This window comes from Chiloscyllium plagiosum, unplaced genomic scaffold (genome assembly GCF_037043375.1).
Source record: "Chiloscyllium plagiosum isolate Xiang-an unplaced genomic scaffold, Cpla_swu_hap1 HiC_scaffold_21, whole genome shotgun sequence".
Lineage (NCBI taxonomy): Eukaryota > Metazoa > Chordata > Chondrichthyes > Orectolobiformes > Hemiscylliidae > Chiloscyllium > Chiloscyllium plagiosum.
The window spans coordinates 39,894,268-39,918,966 of record NW_028270159.1 but is presented as its reverse complement, the minus strand read 5'-3'; the positions used below and the strand labels follow the sequence as shown (position 1 = coordinate 39,918,966).

At 42.0% G+C, this 24,699-nt stretch overlaps 1 long non-coding RNA gene across 1 annotated transcript; it reads left to right on the top strand.

Moving 5' to 3' along the window:
• The first annotated feature begins 974 nt into the window (after positions 1 to 974).
• LOC148146135 (uncharacterized) lies at positions 975 to 24,234 on the top strand. Its single transcript, XR_015760787.1, has 3 exons — positions 975 to 1,225; positions 7,129 to 7,225; positions 24,144 to 24,234. It is a non-coding gene; the product is annotated as an uncharacterized LOC148146135 (long non-coding RNA).
• The last annotated feature ends 465 nt before the right edge of the window (positions 24,235 to 24,699 follow it).

Here is a 24,699-nt window from a genome sequence, read left to right as displayed (position 1 = left end):
ACTTGTCTTTCGAATGATTGATTCAATTCCCCTTTGAAAGTCTTGAACAAAACTATTTTGACTGTCCTTTCAGGCAGTGCATTGCAAATCAGGATAACTTACTCTTTATTTTGCAAAAACATCTCCTCTCCAATTAATTTACAACTTACTTTAAGCATATTTTCATTCTGTCTTGATCCGAGAGGATGAGGTGCAACAAGCAGACTATAATATTTGCAAAATACCAACATTCTCTGAAAGAATTCTACTGAATGATCTCTTCCAACAGGTTGAAACATGGCTTAATGACGTTAAACAGCAGAGATGCATCTTTTGATTAAGTCTTCTGCAGTTATCTGTGCTTGGAAATGTGGTCACTTGCATGAATTTTCTCATTTTACATTAGCTGCAGTCTGCAGACTTCCAGGAGACTTGCTGCATTCCTTTTATTGTGCAAGAAATGAAATGAATAGGCTGATTTTTATCAGAATCTTCCACCCACTGGAAATACTTAGTTAGAAAGAGGGAAAATGTTCACTAGTCACTGCGAGTCTGTCACACTCAGAAAGTCCCATTTGAGAACTTAAATGCTGACTGTCCTGCTATTTCTAGCAATGTCAGCTTTGTTTAAAATTTACGACACTTGGTACTTATCGAATTCTGTTGATGGAGATTGGGAAGAATATGGAGGCTTGTATCTAAAGAGAGATATTTTCTCCATTAATCCTGCTGTATCCTAACATATTCTGAACAATTGCGTTTCAGATATTTTTTAATGTGTGGTTTGTCTCCCTCTTGTGGTTTATAAAAATACAGAGTTAAAAATCACACAACACCAGGCGATAGTCCAACAGGTTTATTTGGAAGCATTAGCTTTCAGAACACCTCTCCTTCATCAGCTACTTTATCAAAGTAGCTCTCCCTATTTACATTGATTGCAATGATGGCCTCATATTCTAATATTTTTGTTGAATTTTTGTTGACTAACAGTTTACCAGTAAAAATAAAACTAGTACTGAACAATACAATGCTTTGATATCAAGTGGAATTTGTGTATCGGTGGACGTCGGAGTGCATCTGGGAAAACTAACAAACAGTGAAGTTCACAACAAATCTGGGAGGAACCGGTTGAGGTGAAGTTCACAGCACAGAATCAGACAAGTTAATTGTTATTTTAAGTCTGTCCAAGAGAAAGGCTGCAGTAGAGGATACAGTGGATTCTTTCTTGATTATATGTTTTTTGGAGGTAAGTCTCTTGATTAAACTTAAAATATAAGCCATAGCTATTAATTTAACCTGGGGCAGTGTTTGTAGAGGAATAAGACGGTGTTATTTTCTGGGTCTGTAGATTGTGAAGGAGCAAAAATGGCCTTTGCAGTGATATGTACTTCTTGTCAGATGTGGGAGTTTAAAGAGAGTTTAAGGGTTACTGCGGATTATATCTGCCATAAATGCTGTTGGATGCAAATCTTATCAGATCGAATGGATCGGTTGGAGAGACAAATAGAAGCGATGAGGAATTTGCAACAGCTACAGTATGTGATGGATGGGAGTTATAGAAAGGGGAGAAAGTCTCAGATACAGTCACATAGATGGGTTAACTCCAGGAAGGGTAAGAGAGGTAGGCAGCTAGAGCAGGAGTCTTTTGTGGATATACCCATTTCAAACAGGTATGCTGTTTTGGAAAATGTAGGGAGTGATGGATTCTCAGGGGAACGTAGCACGAACAGCCATGTTTCTGGTATTGAGACTGGCTCTACGTTGGCTTCCAAGAGATCAATTGTGTTAGGGGATTCTGTAGTCTGAGGTACAGATAGACGTTTCTGTGGCCAGCAGAAAAAAGCAGAATGGTGTGTTGTTTCCCTGGTGCCAGGATCAAGGATGTCTCAGAGAGGGTGCAGAATGTTCTCACGGGGGAGAGGGGCCAGCAGGAGGTCATTGTCCACATTGGAACCAACGACATTGGAAGGGAAAAGGTTGAGACTCTGAAGGGTAATTACAGCGAGTTAGGTAGAATTTTAAAAAGGAGGTCCTCGAGGGTAGTAATATCTGGATTACTCCCAGTGCTACGAGCTAGTGAGGGCAGGAATAGGAGGATAGATCAGATGAATGCATGGCTGAGGAGCTGGTGTATGGGAGAAGGATTCACATTTTTGGATCATTGGAATCTCTTTTGAGATAGAAGTGACTTGTACAAGAAGGACGGATTGCACCTAAATTGGAAGGGGACTAATATACTGGCAGGGAAATTTGCTAGAACTGCTTGGGAGGATTTAAACTAGTAAGGTGGGGGGGGGGGGGAGGGGACCCAGAGAGATAGTGAGGAAAGAGATCAATCTGAGACGGGTACAGCTGAGAACAGAAGTGAGTCAAACCATCAGGGCAGGCAGGGACAAGGTAGGACTAATAAATATAACTGCATTTATTTCAATGCAAGGGACCTAACATGGAAGGCAGATGAACTCAGGGCATGGTTAGGAATATGGGACTGGGATATTATAGCAATTACAGAAACATGGCTCAGGGATGGGCAGGACTGGCAGCTGAATGTTCCAGGATACAAATGCTACAGGTAGGATAGAAAGGGAGGCAAAAGAGGAGGGAGAGTGGCATTTTTGATAAGGGATAACATTGCAGCTTGCTAAGGGAGGATAATCCTGGAAATACATCCAGGGAAGTTATTTGGGTGGAACTGAGAAATAAGAAAGGGATGATCAGATAATTGGGATTGTATTATAGACCCCCCAGTAGTCAGAGGGAAATTGAGAAACAAACTTGTAAGGAGATTTCAGCTATCTGTAAGAATAATAGGGTAGTTATGGTAGGGGATTTTAACTTTCCAAACATCAACTGGGACTGCTATAGTGTTAAAGGTTTAGATGGAGAGGAATTTCTTAAGTGTGTACAAGACAATTTTCTGAACAGTATGTGGATGTACCTACTAGAGACGGTACAAAACTTGACCTACTCTTGGGAAATAAGGCAGGGCAGGTGACTGAGGTGTCAGTGGAGGAGCACTTTGGGGCCAGTGACCATAATTCTATTCGTTTTAAAATAGTGATGGAAAAGGATAGACCAGATCTAAAAGTTGAAGTTCTAAATTGGAGAAAGGCCAATTTTGACGGTATTAGGCAAGAACTTTCAAAAGCTGATTGGAGGCAGATGTTTGCAGGTAAAGGGACGGCTGGAAAATGGGAAGCCTTCAGAAATGAGATAACAAGAATCCAGAGAAAGTATATTCCTGTCAGGGTGAAAGGGAAGGCTGGTAACTATAGGGAATGCTGGATGACTAAAAAAATTGAGGGTTTGCTTAAGAAAAAGAAGGAAGCATATGTCAGGTACAGACAGGATAGATCGAGTGAATCCTTATAAGAGTATAAAGAGAGTAGGAGTATACTTAAGAGGGAAATCAGGAGGGCAAAACGGGGACATGAGATAGCTTTTGCAAATAGAATTAAGGAGAATCCAAAGGGGTTTTACAAATATACTAAGGACAAAAGGGTAACTAGGGAGAGAATAGGGCCCCTCAAAGATCAGCAAGGCCGCCTTTTGTGTGGAGTTACAGAAAATGGGGGAGATACTAAATGAATATTTTGCATCAGTAGTTACTGTGGAAAAGGATATGGAAGATATAGACTGTAGGGAAATAGATGGTGACATCTTGCAAAATGTCCAGATTACAGAGGAGGAAGTGCTGGATGTCTTGAAATGGTTAAAGGTGGGTAAATCCCCAGGATCTGATCAGGTATATCCGAGAACTCTGTGGGAAGCTAGAGAAGTGATTGCTGGGCCTCTTGCTGAGATATTTAGATTAGATTACTTTACAGTGTGGAAACAGGCCCTTCGGCCCAACAAGTCCACACCGACCCGCCGAAGCGCACCCACCCAGACCCATTCCCCTACATTTACCCCTGCACCTAACACTACGGGCAATTTAGCATGGCCAATTCACCTAACCTGCACATTTTTGGAATGTGGGAGGAAACCGGAGCACCCGGAGGAAACCCACGCAGACACGGGGAGAATGTGCAAACTCCACACAGTCAGTCGCCTGAGGCGGGAATTGAACCCGGGTCTCTGGCGCTGTGAGACAGCAGTGCTAACCACTGTGCCACCGTGCCGCCCACTATTCATGATTTGTATCATGAATAGTCACAGGTGAGGTGCCGGAAGACTGGAGGTTGGCAAACGTGGTGCCACTGTTTAAGAAGGGCAGTAAAGACAAGCCAGGGAACTATAGACCAGTGAGCCTGGCCTCGGTGGTGGGCAAGTTGTTGGAGGGAATCCTGAGGGACAGGATGTACATATATTTGGAAAGGCAAGAACTGATTCGGGATAGACAACATGGCTTTGTGCGTGGGAAATCATGTCTCACAAACTTGATTGAGTTTTTTGATGAAGTAACAAAGAAGATTGATGAGGGCAGAGCAGTAGATGTGATCTATATGGACTTCTGTAAGGCGTTCGACAAGGTTCCCCATGGGAGACTGATTAGCAAGGTTAGATCTCATGGAATACAGGGAGAACTAGCTATTTGGATACAGAACTGGCTCAAAGGTAGAAGACAGAGGTTGGTCGTGGAGGGTTGTTTTTCAGACTGGAGGCCTGTGACCAGTGAAATGCCACAAGGATCGGTGCTGGGCCCTCTACTTTTTGTCATTTACATAAATGATTTGGATGTGAGCATAAGACGTACAGTTAGTAAGTTTGCAGTTGACACCAAAGTTGGGGGTGTCGTGGACAGCGAAGAGGGTTACCTCAGATTACAACAGGATCTGGACCAGATGGGCCAATGGGCTGAGAAGTGGCAGATGGAGTTTAATTCAGATAAATGCAAGGTGCTACATTTTGGGAAAGCAAATCTTAGCAGGACTTATACACTTAATGGTAAGGTCCCAGGGTGTGTTGCTGAACAAAGAGACCTTGGAGTGCAGGTTCATAGCTCCTTGAAAGTGGAGTCCCAGGTAGATAGGATAGTGAAGAAGGCGTTTGGTATGCTTTCCTTTATTGGTCAGCGTATTGAGCACAGGAGTTGGGAGGTCATGTTGCGGCTGTACAGGACATTGGTTAGACCACTGTTGGAATATTGTGTGCAATTCTGGTCTCCTTCCTATCGGAAAGATGTTGTGAAACTTGAAAGGTTTCAGAAAAGATTTACAAGGATGTTGCCAGGGTTGGAGGATCTGAGCTACAGGGAGAGGCTGAACAGGCTAGGGCTGTTTTCTCTGGAGCATCGAAGGCTGAGGGGTGACCTTATAGAGATTCACAAAATTATGAGGGGCATCGATAGGATAAATAGACAAAGTATTTTCCCTGGGGTTGGGGAGTCCAGAACTAGAGGGCACAGGTTTAGGGTGAGAGGGGAAAGATATAAAAGAGACCTAAGGGGCAACTTTTTCACGCAGAGGGTGATACGTGTATGGAATGAGCTGCCAGAGGATGTGGTGGAGGCTGGTACAATTGCAACATTTAAGAGGCATTTGGATGGGTATATGAACAGGAAGGGATTGGAGGGATATGGGCTGGGTGCTGGCAGGTGGGACTAGATTGGGTTGGGATATCTGGTCAGCATAGATGGGTTGGACCGAAGGGTCTGTTTCCATGCTGTACATCTCTATGACTCTATTTTAAATGCACAACACGTGTTCCAAAGAGAGTAGTGCTCTTCGGCACACTAATACTTAAAAAAAAATGGTCAAATTAATTTCTCAGGTTGAACATTATGATGACTCACTGCAATTAAAACATATCTACATCATAGTCTGGCACTTAATGGTAACCTTTTGAAGTTGTCAAAACATTTGCACTTGCCTATCAGAATGTCCCATCCTCCACAGCAGGTTTCGGATTGCAAGCTTTACGAGTTTATTAAAGGATTTTATTCTATTACACAGTGTTAAGTGAATAAATGTTTGTTTCTTCCAACAGATTTGAGTTAATTTATTTTGGAAAATTTTCTCTGTATCTATATTTTCTTCTCTGTTTCCACTAGATGCATTTGACAATAATAGGTCAAACCAACGTCCAATGTGTCAGGACTACATGAGTCTTTCAAAACCTGCATTGGGGCAGGGGATGTGGGTTGGAAGTTATATTTTTTATTAGAATCACAATGATGACTTGACATCTGCATAGATGGACAAAGTGTAATGATCTAAGAAAAGACTCCAAAAAGTAGCACAGGAATTGGGAAGCCCTGATTTTTTAAATTTATACACAAACTCAATGCTTTTGTCATTCCTGATCTCATTCTATGCTCCTTCACTAGGTGAATATTTAGCCCATCACTCTCTTTTGCCAAATGCCTGCTGCTGAATTAGAATGTTTGGAATTGTGATGCTATATCAAATTCCACTTATCACACCATCATTAAAACTGCTTAATTCTACCTCTGCAACACCATCTGACTCAATCCTTGCCTCAGACTATCTGTATCTTTTTTAACCTCCACAGTTCGTATTGCAATTTATTCCTGGCTGGTCTGTCTGGTTTTACTCTTTGCAAGTTCTTGCTGTTTTTGCTAATACTGTCTACATGCCAACTCTCACTAACTCTCAGCTTCTGTGCTGGCTGTCCTCCACCAGCTCTCTGTTTAACATTATTTTAAATTAAATTTTTCCTCCTTACTTTCAAATCCCTCTCTGAACACACACTCTCTCTCTCTTTCTCTCTCAGTGATCTCCTCTAGCCCTGCAACACACTCTGTTCTGTCAATTTCGGCTTCTTGAGCATTTGAATTTTAATCACCCCTTCATCAGTAATCATGCCTTCAGCTGCATTGACTCTTCCTCTCTACCCTTTTAAAAATCTCTTTTAAAATGATCCTTAAAAGCTACTTCATCCGCCAGGATTGTATTAGTGAATTGACCTCTTATTTCCTCATATGATTCGGTGTTAAACTTTGTTCGAGAACACCCTGTAAATTTCATTGTGGCATTTTATTGCCTGAGAGTTTCTGTATGAATGCAAGTTGTTGTTGAGCTCACGTGGGGCTTATGTCTATACCCTGGACATTACTACATGGTGAAATGATTGAGATCAATCACTACAAATGAGAAATCGGAACACTTTGACATGCTTCATTATCTGTAAGAGCAATAAGAGGAGGCAGACAATTAAAATTAATGATTTTGTCCCAATCCTCCACAGCCATATGAGCGCGATTTGGGCTGGAGGAGGGAAACTGACGGGAAAGTACAATATGCTCAAGTGTAAAAATGTGGCTCAACCAGCTCCTTATTTTGTGGTGAGTATGCAAGAGCATTCATTACTGCAGCTGCTGATTTGTCAGGACTGATGTAACGATATATAAATTTCGACATGCTACATTAGAAGACAGCAGGTCACCAGAATGAGGGCACAGCAGAAACTACAAACACGGCTGAACTTGCACGTACACAAACACCCCATAATAAGGCAGGACAATCGAAACAGAAGGCTTTAAGTTTGAGCAATTACATTTTAAACGAGCTGTACATCAAAGTCAGAAATCTCGATAAAAACAGATTAGCCATTAGAATAGTTCTTAAAACGAACGTTGTGTTTGTGCTCCAGTAATTGGCCTGCATTATGCAATTCTCACTCACAACATGGGGGGGGGGAGAAAGTGAGGTGATCAGTCTGGGTTCTAATGCATATGAGTCACTTATTGTCTCTCCAGATGCACTTAATAAAACGAAATGGTAGGGGATTAACCTCTTCCCTCTCCACAGTTTTGCATTCCTCACATTTGCCCAGGATGAAGAAGTTCTGCACAGTCTAAATTACCGGTTTACGAATATATGAGTTAGAAGCAGAAGTAGGCACTAAATTAAGAATGACTCTTAGCTGATTTTAACACACAAATCTATTGTGTAACGTGGAAATCATTCTGCAATTGTTAAGATTAAAAAGAAGACATCAATTTGAAGGTTAAATAAACTCTCTGTTAGCTTGAAACAAAATTGTGTAATTGCTACTTGCAATGTAACTGAGAGAGGTGTAAAAATGAAGCAGAAACTTTTAATTTAACCAGAAAATGGTTGCTGTAAGCAATATGCTGAGTAACTAAGGGGTTTTTCGTTGGGTGAAGTAAAGCACACTGTTAACCCTTTCCTTTTACATCATAATACTTGTCAATGAAAAGTTTAGCTAGATACATTCTTTACTATTGCCAATTTCATGCAGCACCAATCCATATGTTGTTTCCAGTTATGAAGTAATAAAGCTGCAGGAGCCAGAAATTTAAAATAGCAAGGTGGTTGAGTGGGAGAAGGGTGGTTCTGATTGGAATTTTTCAAACCATAGCTTTATACAGTCATAACGTATTCAATACAGAGGAGGCTTATTGTCCATCAAGAGCATTAGATGGATTTTTGATCCCAAGGGATTTGAGGGGTGAAGGAGATCAGTCAGAAATGTAGACTTAAGATCATCGGATCAGCCATGATCTGACTGAATGGCAGAGCGAGCTGGAAGTGATCACTGACTTACTCCTGCTTCTAAGGCATATGTTCCCATGTTATGGCTCTTTTGTATGGCTCTTGGTCCCTACTTTCATAGCCCTATAACTTCTACCATTTTGAATATACATGTAACTCCCTTTCAAAAGTTACTACACTATCCGCTTCCTGGTCTATGTTAAGTATTCAGTATGTATTTCAGGATCATAATGATTTACTCCTTAGAAAACCAATTCTCTCCATCACCCTTTAACAACAGGATACTGTTCTAATCAGCTGTGACCTCAGTGAAAGGTTGCTCCTGATCTATTCTATCAAAACATCTCATAATATTGAAGACCTCTATACCAATTCATTAGTCTTGTTTTTTGCAAATGTTTGCACCACAACTGATCCTTTCAGGTTCAATGATGTTTTGAGTTTTGCATGCTATGTAATCAACCTACAACATTGCCATTTCTGCGTTTTTTTTAAAAACCCACAAGTACGATCAATGCTGTACAACTTTACATGAATTAGTTTCACTCACATTTACATCTGTTTCTCAGGGGAAAGAAAAAATGTTCACTCCAGAGTCATATCTTGAGTCTGGTGAAGAGAACTGTGGTTAAATCAGCTCACAATTATGGTTCGTTCCATTTATAATCTGACAGATTGTACTTGATATTGAGCATGATGTCAAAAACTGGACCTCAAGCAGTTTTGTTAAGCCATTACTGTGTAACTGTGCTGTCCCAGCCCCTGGGAATCTGAAATATTGAACTCTGTTATTTTCAAATGCTGAAAACGACCAAGGGCTAATGTTGTTGCAGTGGAAATGAAACATTCTGGTTTTGCAAGTCCAGTGGGAGCAAAAATTGTTTGGATAATAAGAATCTAGAGAGGGAGATACATTACAATGCAGTGAACCAATGGATATTCAGGGAAATCTGGGACTGCCCTAGAAATAGGTAAAAGTTAAAGAGAACAGAGTAGGATAAATTCTGAAAGTCCTTTCAAGCATTCACAGCGGGGATCACTTACAAGCTTGTTCCAGCTCCGGCTAGATTATTTTTTCTGAAATTCTCCTTGTAGCAATCATTTAAAATACACAGCAATTTTATAGTGCTTGCACTCCACATTTAGCTAGTTTTTGCTGTGCACAGCCCATTTGTTGCACTGCACGGATCCTGTCTGATTGCCATTTGACTGTGCAAATAGCTTAAAGGGTCCACTGCTTGTGCAAGAGCTGTTGGTCCTCGTTGCTGTGGTGCTAGGCATCTGTGCAGCTTTATTTTGATTCATTCACGGGAAATGGGAGTTGCTGACAGGACCAGTATTGATTATCTATTCCTGGTTGCCCTTGAGAATGTCATAGTCAGCTGCCTTCTCAAACTTCTGCTGTCCCTTCATTGTACTCAATACCATGAGGGAGGAAGTTTGAAGATTTTGACTGAGCAACAGTGAAGGAATAGTGATATATTTCCAAGGCAGGATGATGACTTCCTTTGAGGGAAACTTTCAGGTGGTGGTCCCATGTACCTGCTGGCCTTGACCTTCTAGATAGTACTGATCGTGAGTTGGATGATGTTGTCTCAGGAGTCTTGGTGATTTGCTTCACTTCATCTTGCAGCTACACACTGCTGCTGCTACTGAGCATTGTGGTGGAGGGAGCGAATACTGGTGGATGATTTGCTTTGTCCTGGATGATGCCAGGTTTCTTAAGTATTGTTCGAGCTGCACTCATCCGGGAAAATGGGGAGTATTTTATCACACTCCTGACTTGTGACTTTAAGTGGTAGGCAAAAGTGAGGACTGCAGATGCTGGAAATCAGAGTCTAGATTAGAGTGGTGCTGGAAAAGCACAGCCAATCAGGCAGCATCCGAAGAGCAGGAAAATCGACGTTTCGGCAAAAGTCCTTCATCAGGACTGAAGGCAGGAAGCCTCCAGAGTGGAGAGATAAATGGGAGGGGGGTGGGGCTGGGGAGAAGGCAGCAAAGAGTACAATAGGTGGATGGGGGTGGGGATGAATGTGATAGGTCAGAGAGGAGGGTGGGGGAAGATAGCAAAGTGTACAATGAGTGGATGGGGGTGGGGATGAATGTGATATGTCAGAGAGGAGGGTGATTCGGATAGGTGGGAAGGAAGATTGGCAGGTTATGAGGATGGTGCTGAGCTGGAAAGTTGGAACTGGGGTAAGATAGGGGAGGGGAAATGAGGAAACTGGTGAAGTCCACATTGATGCCCTGGAGTTGAAGTGTTCTGAGGCGGAAGATGAGGCATTCTTCCTCCAGGCATCAGATGGTGAGGGAGCGGCGGTAGAGGAGGCCCAGGACCTGCATGTCCTTGGGAGAGTGGGGGGGGGGGAGTTGAAATGTTGGGCCACAGGGCGGTGTGGTTGATTGGTGCGGGTGTCCCGGAGATGTTCCCTAAAGCACTCTGCTATGAGGCATCCAGTCTCTCCAGTGTAGAGGAGATCACATCGGGAGCAACAGATATAATAAATAACATTGGTGGATGTGCAGGTAAAACTTTGATGGATGTAGAAGGCTCCTTTAGGGCCTTGGAGGTGAGGGAGGTGGTGTAGGCGCAGGTTTTGCAATTCCGGCAGTTGCAGGAGAAGGTTTCAGGAGGGGAGGGTGGGTTGTTGGGGGATGTGGACCTGACCAGGTAGTCACAGAGGGAACGGTCTTTGTGGAAAGCGGAAAGGGGTGGGGAGGGAAATATATCCCTGGTGGTGGGGTCCGTTTGGAGATGGCGGAAATGTCAGCGGATAATTTGGTTTATGCGGAGGTTGGTAGGGTGGAAGGTGAGGACCAGGGGGTTCTGTCCTTGTCACGGTTGGAGGGGTGGGGTTTGAGGGCGGAGGTGCGGGATGTGGATGAGCTGCGTTGGAGGGCATCTTCAACCACGTAAGACGTGAAATTGCAGTTTTTAAAGGAGGAGGCCATCTGGTGTGTTCAGTGGTGGAACTGGTCCTTCTGGGAGCAGATACAGCAGAGGTGGAGAAATTGGGAATACGAGATAGCATTTTTGCAGGAGGTAGGGTGGAAAGAGGTGTAATCCAGGGAGCTGTGGGAGTGGATAGGTTTGTTGAAACTGTCAGTGTAAAGTCGGTCGTCATTGATGGAGATGGAGAGGTCCAGGAAGGGGAGGGAGGTGTCAGGGAAGGTCCTGGTGAATTTAAGGTCGGGTTGGAATGTGTTGGTGAAGTTGATGAACTGCTCAACCTTCTCGCTGGAGCATGAGGTGGCGCCGATGCAGTCATCAATGTAACGGAGGAAGAGGTAGGGAGTGGTACTGGTGTAACTACAGAAGATGGACTGTTCGATGTAGCCGACATCAAGACAGGCATAGCTGGGGGCCATGGCTACCCCTTTAGTCTAGAGGAAGTGGGAGGATTCGAAAGAAAAAATTGTTAAGGGTGAGGACCAGTTGAGCCAAGTGAATGAGTGTGTCAGTGGATGGGTACTGTTGGGGATGTCAGGAGAGGAAGAAACGGAAGGCTTGGAGGCCCTGGTCATGGTGGATGGAGGTGTAGAGGAATTGGATGACAGGTTTTGGGCCTCAGGAGGTGAGTTACTCACTATAGAATTTTTATCTCCTCTTGTAACCCAAGTATTTATATGGCTAGCTCAATTCACTTTTTTTTGTCAATGATAACCCACAGGCAGGGGGAAATCATTGATAGTAATGCCATTGAATGTCAAGTGATGATGATTAGGTATTCTCATGTTGGAGTTGGTCATGAAGATGATAGACCAAGAATACGATACTAAGGCACTCCTGTGTGTTGACCTGATATGGTTGACCTCCGAAAAAAACCTTCCTTTATTTCAGGTATGGCAACAAACAATGGATTTTTATCACCTTAATTCCCATTGATTCCAGTTTTGCTGGAGCTAACTCGTTTGATGAGGCTTTGATGTCAAGAGCAGTCATTCTCACCTACCTCTACAATTCACCCTTTTTTCCAAAGATTGAGCAGCCCTGATAGATCGAGAAAGTGAGGACTGCAGATGCTGGAGATCAGAGTCAAGAGTGTGGTGCTGGAAAAGCACATCAGGTCAGGCAGCATCCGAGAAGAAGGAGAGCCCTTATGCCCGAAACGTCGACTCTCTCCTGCTTTTCCGACACTGCCTGACCTGGTGTGCTTTTCCGGTACTGCTCTCTTTAGCCCTGATAGACCCAAATTCAGTGTTAGTGAGTAGGTTATTGCGAAGCTAATTTGCTTTATATCATTGTTGATGCCATGATTTGGAGATGCCGGTGTTGGTCTGGGGTGGGCAAAGTTAAAACTCACACAATACCAGGTTATAGTCCATAAGGTCTATTTGGAAGCATTAGCTTTTGGAGTGCTGCTCCTTCGTCAGTTGTTTGTCATTGTTGATGGCACATTCCATCACATTGCTAAGATAATCTGCCTTTGTTGGATATGCCTGTGCAACTTTTCACATTGTTGAGTCGATGCCAATGTTTACTGGAACAGCTTGACTATCACATAATCATTACAGTGTGGAAACAGATCATTTGGCCCAACAAGTCCACACTAACCCTCCGAAGAGCATCCCACTCAGACCCGATACTTCCCCTGTAACCCTACATTTCCCATGGCTAATGCACCTAACATTATGGGTAATTTAGTATGGCCAATCCACCTAATTTGCATGTCTTTGGTACTGTGGGGAAAAACCAGAGCACCCAGCAGAAACCCACCCAGACACTGGGCGAACGTGCAAACTCCACACAGTCACCAGCAAAGCTGGGTTGCTGATGCTGTGAGGTAGCAGTGCTAACCACTGAGCCCCATGGCACGCCAAGTGGGGCAGTGGCAAATTCTGGAGAGCAAGTCTTCAGGATCATTGCTGTAATGTTGTCAGGGTCTACACTGTATCCAGTGTCATTTCCAAATGTCATGTGAAATGAATCGACTAGCTAAATACTGACATTGTGATGCAGGAGTGCTCCAGAGGAGACCAAGATGAATCATTTACATGGTACTTCTGGTTGAAGATTGTTGTGAATGCTTCAGCCTTATCCTTTGCACTGATATGCTGGGTTCCCTCAACATTGAACATAAAGATATTAAGGCACCTCCTCTTTAGTCAGTCATTTAATTGCCCACCGTCATTCATAATTGGATGCGTCAAAGAGCCGAAAAGCTTAAATCTGCTCCTTCAGTTGGGAAATTGCTTGGTCTTGTCTATTATTTGCTGTTTATGCTGCTGGCATGCAAGTAGTTCTGTTTTGTAGCCAAGTTGACATCCCTTTTTCGGATATTCATGTTTAACAAGTCGTCCTGCACACTTCATTGAAGCAGGGTTGATCCCCTGGCTTGATGGCACTCAAACAGAGGTAATATACGAGACTTTGATTTAACAGATTGTGTTGGAATACAATTCTACTTCTGCTGATCCTCACAGCACCTAATGTCCGGATCTGTCCGAAGATTATCCTATTCAGCACAATCATGTTCCCACACAGCACGCTGGTTGATATTCTTAATGCAAAGACAAGACTTTGTCCCTGTCAGATAGCTTCCCTTACTGATGTTGTCGTGGACAGATCCATCTTTGACAGACATTTTGGCGAGGATGAGATCTTGTGTTTTTTTTTCCCCCCTCTTGTTGGTTTCCTCTGCTGCAGACCCAGCCTAGCAGCTGTGTGCTTTTGCAGTCACCAGCTCTGTCAGTAGTGGCAGCTGGTGTGCCGCTTATGGAATTGCACATTGAAGTCCCCTACCGAGAGTACATTCTGTGTCCTTACCGCCCACAGTGCTTCCTCAAAGTGGTGCCTGAGATAGTGCAGCCCTGATGCATCAGCCAACATGGAGGGGCTATTGATTTGTGGATATCAGCAGATTTCCTTGCCTATGCTTGATCTGAATCCATGAGACTCATCAGAGGGTCTGGAGTCGATGTTGAGGAGTCCTAGAGCAATTCATTTTTGATTGCATGCCACTGTACAGAGACCCCTGATAGGTCTGTCCTGCTAGTGGGTGTGGCATGGTGATGGCATTGTGTGTAGGCTATGATTTTGCTGACTTGTAACTTTTCAGGGTTGACGGGACTGAGTTTGCCTTTGTCAATTCCAATGGCTTAGTTGATTCTGTCATTGCTGTAGATCAGGAGGCCTTTTAGTCCGGTAAGGATGGCAGTTTTTCTATCCTTAAGAGGCATTTCTTTGAGGGAAATCTGCTTGCACCATCTACTCAGAGCAGTGGGATCCAAATGCTGATTCCTGACAAACTACTGCTTCGTAATATCTCTGCTGAGTTGTTCTGATATGCTTGACCTATCCGTTGTTCTTTTGCAATCCTGCGTTCTCGTATTGTTACCCAATTAACCCCCTCAAACCAGAACACTAATCTTACAAGTTTCAGTAATTTAAGAAGTATACATATTGTTGAAAACTTTGATTTTAACTTTGTATGTGGGATGTGTCTCTCTGGTTGCCTTACTAAAGGAAGAATACGTTTACTATAAAGAACGTACAACAAGGATTTACTTGATTTGATTCTTATGATGATTCCTATTAGAAGAGATTGAGCACAAGTGCCCGATTTCTCTGATATTTTGAACAATGGTAAATGAGCATTGAAAGGTAATTGATAAAGCAGATCTGAGATGCTACTTCCCCTGGATGGAAAGTCAAGAAACAGGGGTCATATATGCAGTATAATGTAACATGTATTATGAGTAACAGTGCGGTGAAAAGAAATTTGTTCATTCAGACTGTTAAGAATCTTTGGAACTTTCTAACTCTGGAGAGTTGTGCCTTGCTCAGGGATAAGTATAGTCATTCCGAGGTTGATATATTCTTAGTCGGCAACGAATCACTGAAAAGTTACAGTGCTGAAGAAGGCCAGTCAGTCCCTCATGTCTGCACATCTCATCAAATGAGCATCATTAAGTATTTCCAATCTCCTGCCTTTTCCCCATTCACTTGCACATTATTTCTATCCAAAGAATTCCCCTAATGCCCTCTTGAATGCCTCCATTGAACCTACTTCAATTGTACCTCCTGACAGTGCATTTCAAAGAGACAAGGAATGACAGAATTAGTTAGGAAAATGGAATTAAGATTTTAAAATCAAGTATGTATGAGCTGAAATGTGACACACTGAGTCATTGAATCATACAGTATGGAAATAGACTCTTTGGTCCAATCAGTCCATGCTAACCATAATCCCAAACTAAACTAATCCCACCTGCCTGCACTTGGACTATATCCCTCCAAACATTTCTTCTTATTCATGTATTTATCCAAATGTCCTTTCAATGTTGTAACTGTACCCACATCTACCACTTCTTCTGGAAGTTCATTCCACACATTAACCACTCTGTCTGTAAAAATGTTGTTCCTCATGTCTTTTTTAAATCTGTCTTGTCACCTTAAAAATGTGCCCCAGTCTTGAAATCCCACAGCAGAGAGAAAAGACACCTCCTGTTCACTTCATCTATGCCCCTCATGATTTTATAAAATCTATATAAGGTCACCCCTCAACCTCCTGCACTCCAGTGAAAATAATCTCAGCGTATCCTGTCTCTCCTTATGACTCAAACCCTCCATTCTTGGCAATATTCTGGTAAATTCCGTTCAACTGAATAATATCCTTCCTGTAATAGGGCAACCAGAACTGGACACAGTACTCCAAAGTCCTATACAACCTCAACATGACGTCCCAACTCCGATACTCAAATGTCTGAGCAATGAAGGCAAGCACGCTAATTGCCTTCTTAACCTCTCTGTTACACAAACTTCAAAGAATTATGTACCTGAACACTGCACAACTTACTTCTGCCCCCACTTATTCTGTTCATATGCTCTGTACTCCTATTGCTCAGTGTTGTAGGACTTGATAATAGATGGAATAAGATTAATTTAACATTCAAACAGCCCTATTCCATGTTGTAATTACAACGATAAACCAAATCAATGTATGGATACAGAAAATGAAGTTGAATTTAATACATTTAATCCACTATTTTCAATATTCTTTTTGTTTCTCAGTGTGTGTTGTTACTACTGCTGGACTGTTGCTCCATAAGTGACAATTTTCTCACTAATATATGACGCACATTGGATCAAATTTTCAAAGAATGGAGAGATATGTCTGACAACTAGTTTAAGTTGCTACAACTGGAGCTACATGAGGAATTTAACATGGGTTTTGCATCCAGTGGGATATTTGGCTTGATGTAGGAATGCTTATGTTATCCCTGGTAAAACGTAAGAAACTAGAATGTGGATGATATGGTATTGAAGAATCCAACAGATATTTCTTAGAGTTGCATTCATTTACACATTGGGGTCTTGGTTAAAATAACGCAATTAAGTCATACAGAGCACTGTGGCTCTTGTAGCATATCATAATTCAAGTGTTCCAGGTTTGGATGGAGTCTGCGATCTTTGTACCTTTACGTCACATCTTATGGTACAGTGATGAGGTATATCAAGATATAAGTTGCCAGAGGAGATGATGCAGGCTGGTACAATTACCACATTTAAAAGGCATCTGGCTGGGTGTATCAATATGAAAGGTATAGAGGGATATGGGCCAAATGCTGGCAAATGGGGTTAGATTAATGGGGAATATCTGGTCAGCACAGAGGAGTTGCACTGAAGGGTCTGTGCTGTATATCTCTATGACTCTGTATATTGACATACTGTGCATGAGCACAACAGAACCCTCCTACACTCAGGCCAGCATACCAAGATTAGAAAGGAATCATAAGAAAAGAACGCAAGAAACAGGTTTTGATTATTACGCTGCTGCCATTCAATCCACTCGGAGTCTTCAAATCCTCTTTCCCACCCAACACTCATAATGCAGCCTCCAGCTAAAACATGAAGGCACAGACAGATTTCTACTTGTTTACAACTCATTTTGCTCCAGCCTTTGATGTTGTTTTCCATTCCATGATCATGATGACCAAAATGAAGCTCCATTTGTCCAGTGCATTATGGTTACTTCAGAATGTTTGTAGCTATCTTGTCGCAACTTCTTGTAGCAACTGAGAACCACAGAAAACACCTCAGATTTATGACAGATTGTAATCACCGCTGGTGAAGATGCTGAGCTATATTTCACTTACACTAAAATCCGGAATGGAATGTTAAAGCAATCCCCTCGTGATAACATTGCATGAAGAAGAATAGTCTAGTTGATGGCTCCAGCTGGTTTAACAGGTGTTAGCCTGAGTTTTATTTTCCTGATGACAATTCAGTATTTATTGCTTGCAGACTTTGGGGATATAGTGAGATTTGCCAAGTGATTGCTGCTGGAAGTAATTCTTCTGCTTACATTTTCCCCACCGCTCTCAATAACCCCACAACAAACATACCAGTTTTCAATTACCCTTTGGACCATATCCTTTCATGGATGAATATCCTAGATTTTTACACCGCCTCCTAAGGACTCCATGTAAATTGTCTTGGTTTTACCTTGGAGGAAGTGAGGACTGCAGATGCTGGAGAGTTGGAGTCTAAAAGTGTGGCGCTGGAAAAGCACAGCAGGTCAGGTAGCATCCAAGGAGCAGGAGAATCGACAGTTCTGGGACACTATAGTGGCAGGCCACCAGTTACGTGCTTTACTTGCAGCCATGTGCATTTTCTTTGTAGTTGTCCACTGCTATTAACCATAGAACATAGAACATAGAAAAGTATAGCACAGAACAGGCCCTTTGGCCCACGATGTTGTGCCGAGATTTAATCCTCATGTAAAATATAGTATCTTAACCTACGCACCCCTCAACTCACTGCTATCCACGTGCATGTCCAGCAGTCACTTAAATGACCCCAATGACTCTGCTTCCACCACCACAGCTGGCAACACATTCCATGCATTCACAACTCTCTGCGTAAAGAACCTACTTCTGACATCTCCTTTATACCTTCCTCCTAATATCTTCAAACTATGACTCCTCGTACCAGTCAATCCTGTCCTGGGGAAAAGTCTCTGGCTATTGACTCTATCTATTGCACTCATAATTTTGTACACCTCGATCAGGTCTCCTCTCTTCCTCCTTCTCTCTAGAGAGAAACGTCTGAGCTTATTCAACCTTTCTTCATAAGGCAAGCCCTCCAGTTCAGGCAACACCCTGGTAAACTTTCTTTGCACCCTCTCAAAAGCCTTTGTATCTTTCCTTTAGTAGGGCAACCAAAACTGGACACAATATTCCAAGTGTAGTCTCACCAGGGACTTGTAGAGCTGCAGCAAAACCTCACGGCTCTTAAACTCGATCCCCCTGTTAATTAAAGCCAAAACACCATATGCTTTCTTAACAACCCTATTCACTTGGGTGGCAACTTTGAGGGATCTATGCACTTGCACACCCAGATCCCTCTGTTCCTTCACTCTGCCAAGATTGCATTTATCCAGGTTGAACTCCATCTGCCATTTCTCAGCCCAGCTCTGCAATCTGTCCATGTCGCGCTGCAGCCTGCAGTAGCCCTCTATACTATCGACGGCACCCCCAACCTTTGCGTCATCTGTAAATTTACTAACCCACCCCTCAATCTCCTCATCCAAGTCATTTATGCAAACTACAAAGAGCAGAGGCCCAAGAACAGAGCCCTGTGGTACCCCACTCAACACTGTCCTCCAGGCAGTATGTTTTCCATCTACAACCACTCTCTGCCTTCTGTCAACCAGCCATGATGTAGGTTTTGCCTTCACCAGCATATTTTACCTAATACAGCAATGCTTCTGTTATTATTCAATTATTGCTATGGTCAGCAGTGGACATGAACCCATCAGTATTTGTAACTTAAAATGCATCACCATAAAGCATTGATGTTGGAAACATTAGAATCTACATTTTCTGGGACACAAAATTTTTCAATGCATGAACATAGTTTGGAAGAAGAGTCAAACTGGACTCAAAATGTTAACTTTATTTTTCTCCTTCCACAGATGCTGCCAGATCTGACTTTCTGCAGCATTCTCAATATTATTTCCAGCATCCACAGTCTCTTGCTTTTACTTTAATAGATATTATTCTGTCCATTTATCCAGAAAATCCGAAGAGAACACAACATTTAGGATGCTACTTGGATGGTGCTGTTGCTGGCAGTTACCATTTGAACTATCAGCACGCTCAGAAATTTTCCAGGATTAGCCTAAGATTACTGAAAATGTACCTGTTCATGTTGGCATAGCTGGCAAATTAACAGCCATGGGTAAGACAAGGCATGACAATCACCTTCATTTAGTGATGACTCAAATGCAACAAGGATTGGCATCTAATATATGAAATGCCAGGTCAACATCAACCTCTTTAGGGACATTTACTCTGCCCATGAAATTGTTTTGAATCGAGTAAGATTATGGGTGTTAATCAAATGCTGCCCTTGAAGCACAAAGATGATGTGTGATATTTCCTCAGATTCATAAACTTGCTTTTACTGCTTGCTAACAGTTTCATGGGCCAGGTATCTCTGCTGAGGGATTTGCTTAAAAAGGACATCCCTCACGTAGACCAAGATGGCCACCAATAAATCTTCAAATCTCTGACATCAATATCTTGCCTATTATAATACTACCACACCAAGAGAGAGACACATTTCAAAGGGGACTCATTGCAAAGAGGTCCCAGTGCTTTTTTTTAAAGACAAAAACCCCATTGCCTTCAGTTCCAAACACTGGCCATCTGCATAGGCCAACTACTCCAATCTACAACACAGACTTTAGGTTTGGTTTTCTGCATCATGTGGTTTCACACATATTTATTTGGCCAAAGATTCATGGTTGAAACAAAGCATACAGCATTAGAAATGATTTGCCACAGGCTGCTAATGAATGGGTGGCATGGTGGCTCAGTGGTTAGCAGCACTGTCTTACAGTGCCAGGAACCTGGGTTCAAACCCATCCTCAGGTGACTGCCTGTCCAAAGTTTGCACATTCTCCCCGTGTCTGCATGCATTTCTTCCAAGAGCTCTGGTTTCTTCCCACAGTCTGAAGGTGTGCAGGGTAAGTGGATAGGCCATGCTAAATTGCCCATCGTGCCCAGGGATTTTCAGGCAGGTGGATTAGCTGTGGGAAATATAGGAGGGTTGGCGTGGACTTGATGGGCCAAATGGCCCGCTTCCGTACTGTAGGGACTCTATGTCACCATCTTGTAACTTTTATGTATCAAGATGCAAGGCTATGATTTTGAAGTGCAAAAAAAGGCTGGTATATGGATGATTATATCTGATGTAATCAAGAATTACCCAACTCACACAATGACCAATGTATTCCACTTAATCCACATGTTGTTCCTTTAGCCTATGAAGTTGAAGATGTTTTCTGGTCAATGTCAAAATCCCAAGAAATATTTGGGAGTCTGTGGATGCCCCCAACAGCCAGAAACTAACGGTGCACTCTTTTACTGTTTAGTGAGTGAGTATAAAATTGTGGCTGAGCTACCAGAAGTGAGTGGCCACTGTAATCAATTGAGATTAAAGGTGTGTGTGCCTCAGTTTACAATTTCAGCTGCAACTTTGCTAAAACTGTTTTTCTCAATCATGCCCCAGTCATCCCATTCAGCACAAATTGCGTCAATGGTATGTTTGGCTGTGTCAGTCAAAATACATAGAATGGAACTGAAAAATATGAACTTTTATTGGAAGATATGTAACAGAGACAATGCACTGCACCATTCAGTCCACAGGAAGCAAGCATCCTCGCACTTATACAGAATAAGTCATGCAGTCCTAGGTGTCTCATTCACTGCACAATGATGCAGTTTTTCCAGTTGTTAATAGTTGCAGAGTGACCTATGATGTGAATTGACAGTTTTGTCAGCCTAAGCATTGAAGTCTTAACAAAATAATCAAATAATTCCTTCACTTGTGAAGAAGTTAGTAATTGTGTGGTAACATGATCTTCAGATCCATGCAGTTCTGTTGTCACTGTTAAGTCAACAGGAAATTTGACATTTATTCTCTCTGTTTGTGGACCCTGCATTATCTTTATCATTAATATTTGCAATAGAAATATGGTTAAAAGATGGAAGCTTGGTAAAAGTGAACTAATTCCCACATGACTTTTGTTATGAACTCTTTAATTCCACCAAGCATCAAAGTATGGCATAAATTTTACAAAATTACATACAACAAGGAATATTCCTAAATGTTATTCCTAAGTGTTCACCAATTAAAATTCCCAGTAAACGTATGAGGGATCAGTGTTACACAACTCCTGTTTTAAACCAGTACCGACACATTAAGCTTTGAAGATGGCAGATTCAAGCTACACTGAGCCTCCCACATAGTTTTCTCCTTTCAGAACCTCACTTCTAAAGGTCGGTTGAAGATATGTGTGGTGATCGTGATAGTGATTACACCGGCAATACATTATTGGCACTAAAATGGATTGAAAATAAAGTTGTCAAGAAATTGCCTTCGATTTTTTTTTGCATCTTGGTTTAACAGTGAACTGCAGTTATGCGGCAGGCCGGTACAATTCTAGTTCTAAAAAAGCTACTTCCTGAAAATAAACTAAAACCATCCTTGTGAGCTGTTCACAGAATAGATTGCTAGCCAGAATCCTCAGATTTACAACATTTTTGTTTTGGATCAAAGCAAAGCAGGAACAGTCTAATATTGATGAAAACTATTGGAACTTAAACACTGCTTGAAAAACAAAGACAATAGGTCAAAGTTTTTCAACTTGCCCTCATCAGGTCTGGAAATCAAGAAAGCCAACCAGAAAAAGGAAATAAACTGTGTCCACAAGAGATGAGGGTAATTGTTGGCTGTGCAATGTTGGCGTAAGATACAACAGGCATAGCTGACTGTCTTAGCTGCTAAATTCAAATCAGGTATCTTGACTGATTGGCTGTTAGAAGGCAACACTAATTGGCTGTCTTCAAAGTACTTTCCTCATTGAAAAGCTGCAACTCAGGGAGTCATTCTATTGTTACAATCCAGAAGGACCCATTATGTCTGCACTGGAACGTTAGCTGAGTGTTAATCTCCTGCCTTTTCATTATTACCCTGCACGTTGGTTCTATTCAGATAAACATCTAATGCCCCTTTGATTGCCTCAGTTGAACCTTCCTCCATCATGCTTCAAGCCAGAGAAATCCAAATCTTAGCTACTTGACGTGTGAGCAATCTTTTTATTTCTCATCTCGCATTTACTTCTTATGCAACATACTTTAAATCTGTGACAAAACCAGAAATTACTGGAGAAACTCAGTAGGCCTGGCAGCATCTGCGAAAATAAAGTAGAGTTCATGTTTTAAGACCCTGTGACGATGTTGTCATTTTACTCCATCCTGCTTTTTTTTGCAAAGAGGTTGTCAGCAGGTGTGCTGAGCTGTCTTGAAGCAAGTAAACAGTTCGTGAGGCCTTGGGTTTTTTTAAGTTGGAACAATAGAAGCAACCTGGGTATGGCCAGCACTCTCAGACCTGGATTTCTAGGGTTTTTTCTTTTAGTTTTTAGGTTTAATTTTAAGCAAAAACTGTTTGGTGTCTCAAAGGAGCTGGAAGCTTCAGTGAATGTCTCCTGGCTTCTATTCTCTATGAATCTTCTCTTGATTTTTTTTCCCTCTTGGATAGGAGAACTGCATCTGAGAATCTGTGTCTGAATTTGTCTTTTTGCCAAAGGGCATATTTATCGGACGTTACTACGTTGGACCAGTTAATTAGTAATAGGTATTGCATCTGTTAGTTGGTTAAGTTTTCCAATAATTTAGTTATCCTAAATTCCTCTTTCTTTTGTTTATATTTTAACTATAGTGTTTAAATAAACTGTGTGGAGTGTGTAAGGTGATTTCCGAGATACAGCTGCAGATTTAAATACAACAAATGAGTCATCTCCATTTTAGAGACTTGCAACAAGTAGGAAGTTAGAGAGTAATTCACTCAAGGACAGCTATTGTCCAACAGACCAGCGTTCTTTTCTCATGCTGTGTGATATGTTGTTCACTTTATAAAGTTGGTGCTCTTACTTTGCAGCTCTTATACGATTGTGCAGTTTGCAACTTTTAGACCCAGCAAGTAGTTACAATCTGGGAAAGAGATGGAAGCAAATTCAATTGTGGTTGTACAAAATAAATTGTGGAAGCACATGAAGGGTTAGAAAAACATCAGGGGTACAGGGAATGGACAGGAATCTGAGACAAACTGATTTGCTCTGGCAGAGAGGTGACTTGGTCAAAATGGTCCAAATGGCCCCATTTAGTGCCAAAAACATTCTGTGCCAAATAGCAAACATCAGTTGAAATGCACTGTGTTTTAGGAACAAGCTGTTTAGCATTGCCTTGTATTCATGGTAAATAAGATTCCATTTTCTGCTGTGAAGTGAAGACGCATTGTAGCCAAGTTGAATGTGAAAATTCAGCAGTTAAAAGTATTATTATTGCAGGAATCTTTGAAGGTTAATTTAACCCAAGCTAGCTTGGGGAATTCTGAGAATATAGAACCCTCCCACTGGGAGAAATACTGCAATGAAGTTAAATGCAGAATACAGAGATTAGGAATTAAGCCTTTCCCTTCTGGCCCTATCTCAGAGAGAAAAAATAAAGTATAGGTCACAATGTCCTGGTAGATGCTATGATTAGGTTTGAGGAGGAAAATGGGCATGTGATTGAGCTAGATTTTGAGCCATTGAAATATTAGATAAAGATTCAACTGTGGTAAAATGAAAAATACTCTCAACTTATTAACTATCCTGAATTAAATGACCTTCCAGTGAAAAGTATTTGTTACTCTCTGGAGTAAGTAAACCCTGTCAATTTTATCTCTTTTAGGGGTTAAAATTTCCGTGGAGAAATTGAGGACTGCAGATGCCGGAGGTCAGAGTTGAAGAGTGTGGTGCTAGAAAAGCACAGCCAGCCAGACAGGATCCAAAGAGCAGGCAGTCAACATTTCGAGCATCAGCCCTTCTTGATGAAGGGCTGATGTTCGAAAAGTTGACTCTCCTATTCCGTTAAAAATTCTGCACCAGGATTCATAAATGCAAAATGTAACCAGAGACTGATGACCTCTAATGCAACTGGATGGTTCAGGTTTGGTTCACGTGTTTAATCCTAATTTATACAAATTTGGTTAACCAGGATCTCTAGGAATGCAGCCTCAAAACACATGACCAGGAAGAAGAAAAGCCTCGCTCCTCATTGCTGTGTTAGCATTTTTCCTGAATAATTAAGTCAGGACAATGCGGATTAACTTCTGACGAGCCTGCAGCCAATCAACAATGGGTGTCTCAAGCGAATATTTGGGAAAGGCCCACTTGTGGTATGGTGGCAATGTCCCTATCCCTGGACTGGGAGGCCTGGGTACAAGTCCCACCAGTTCCAGAGGTGT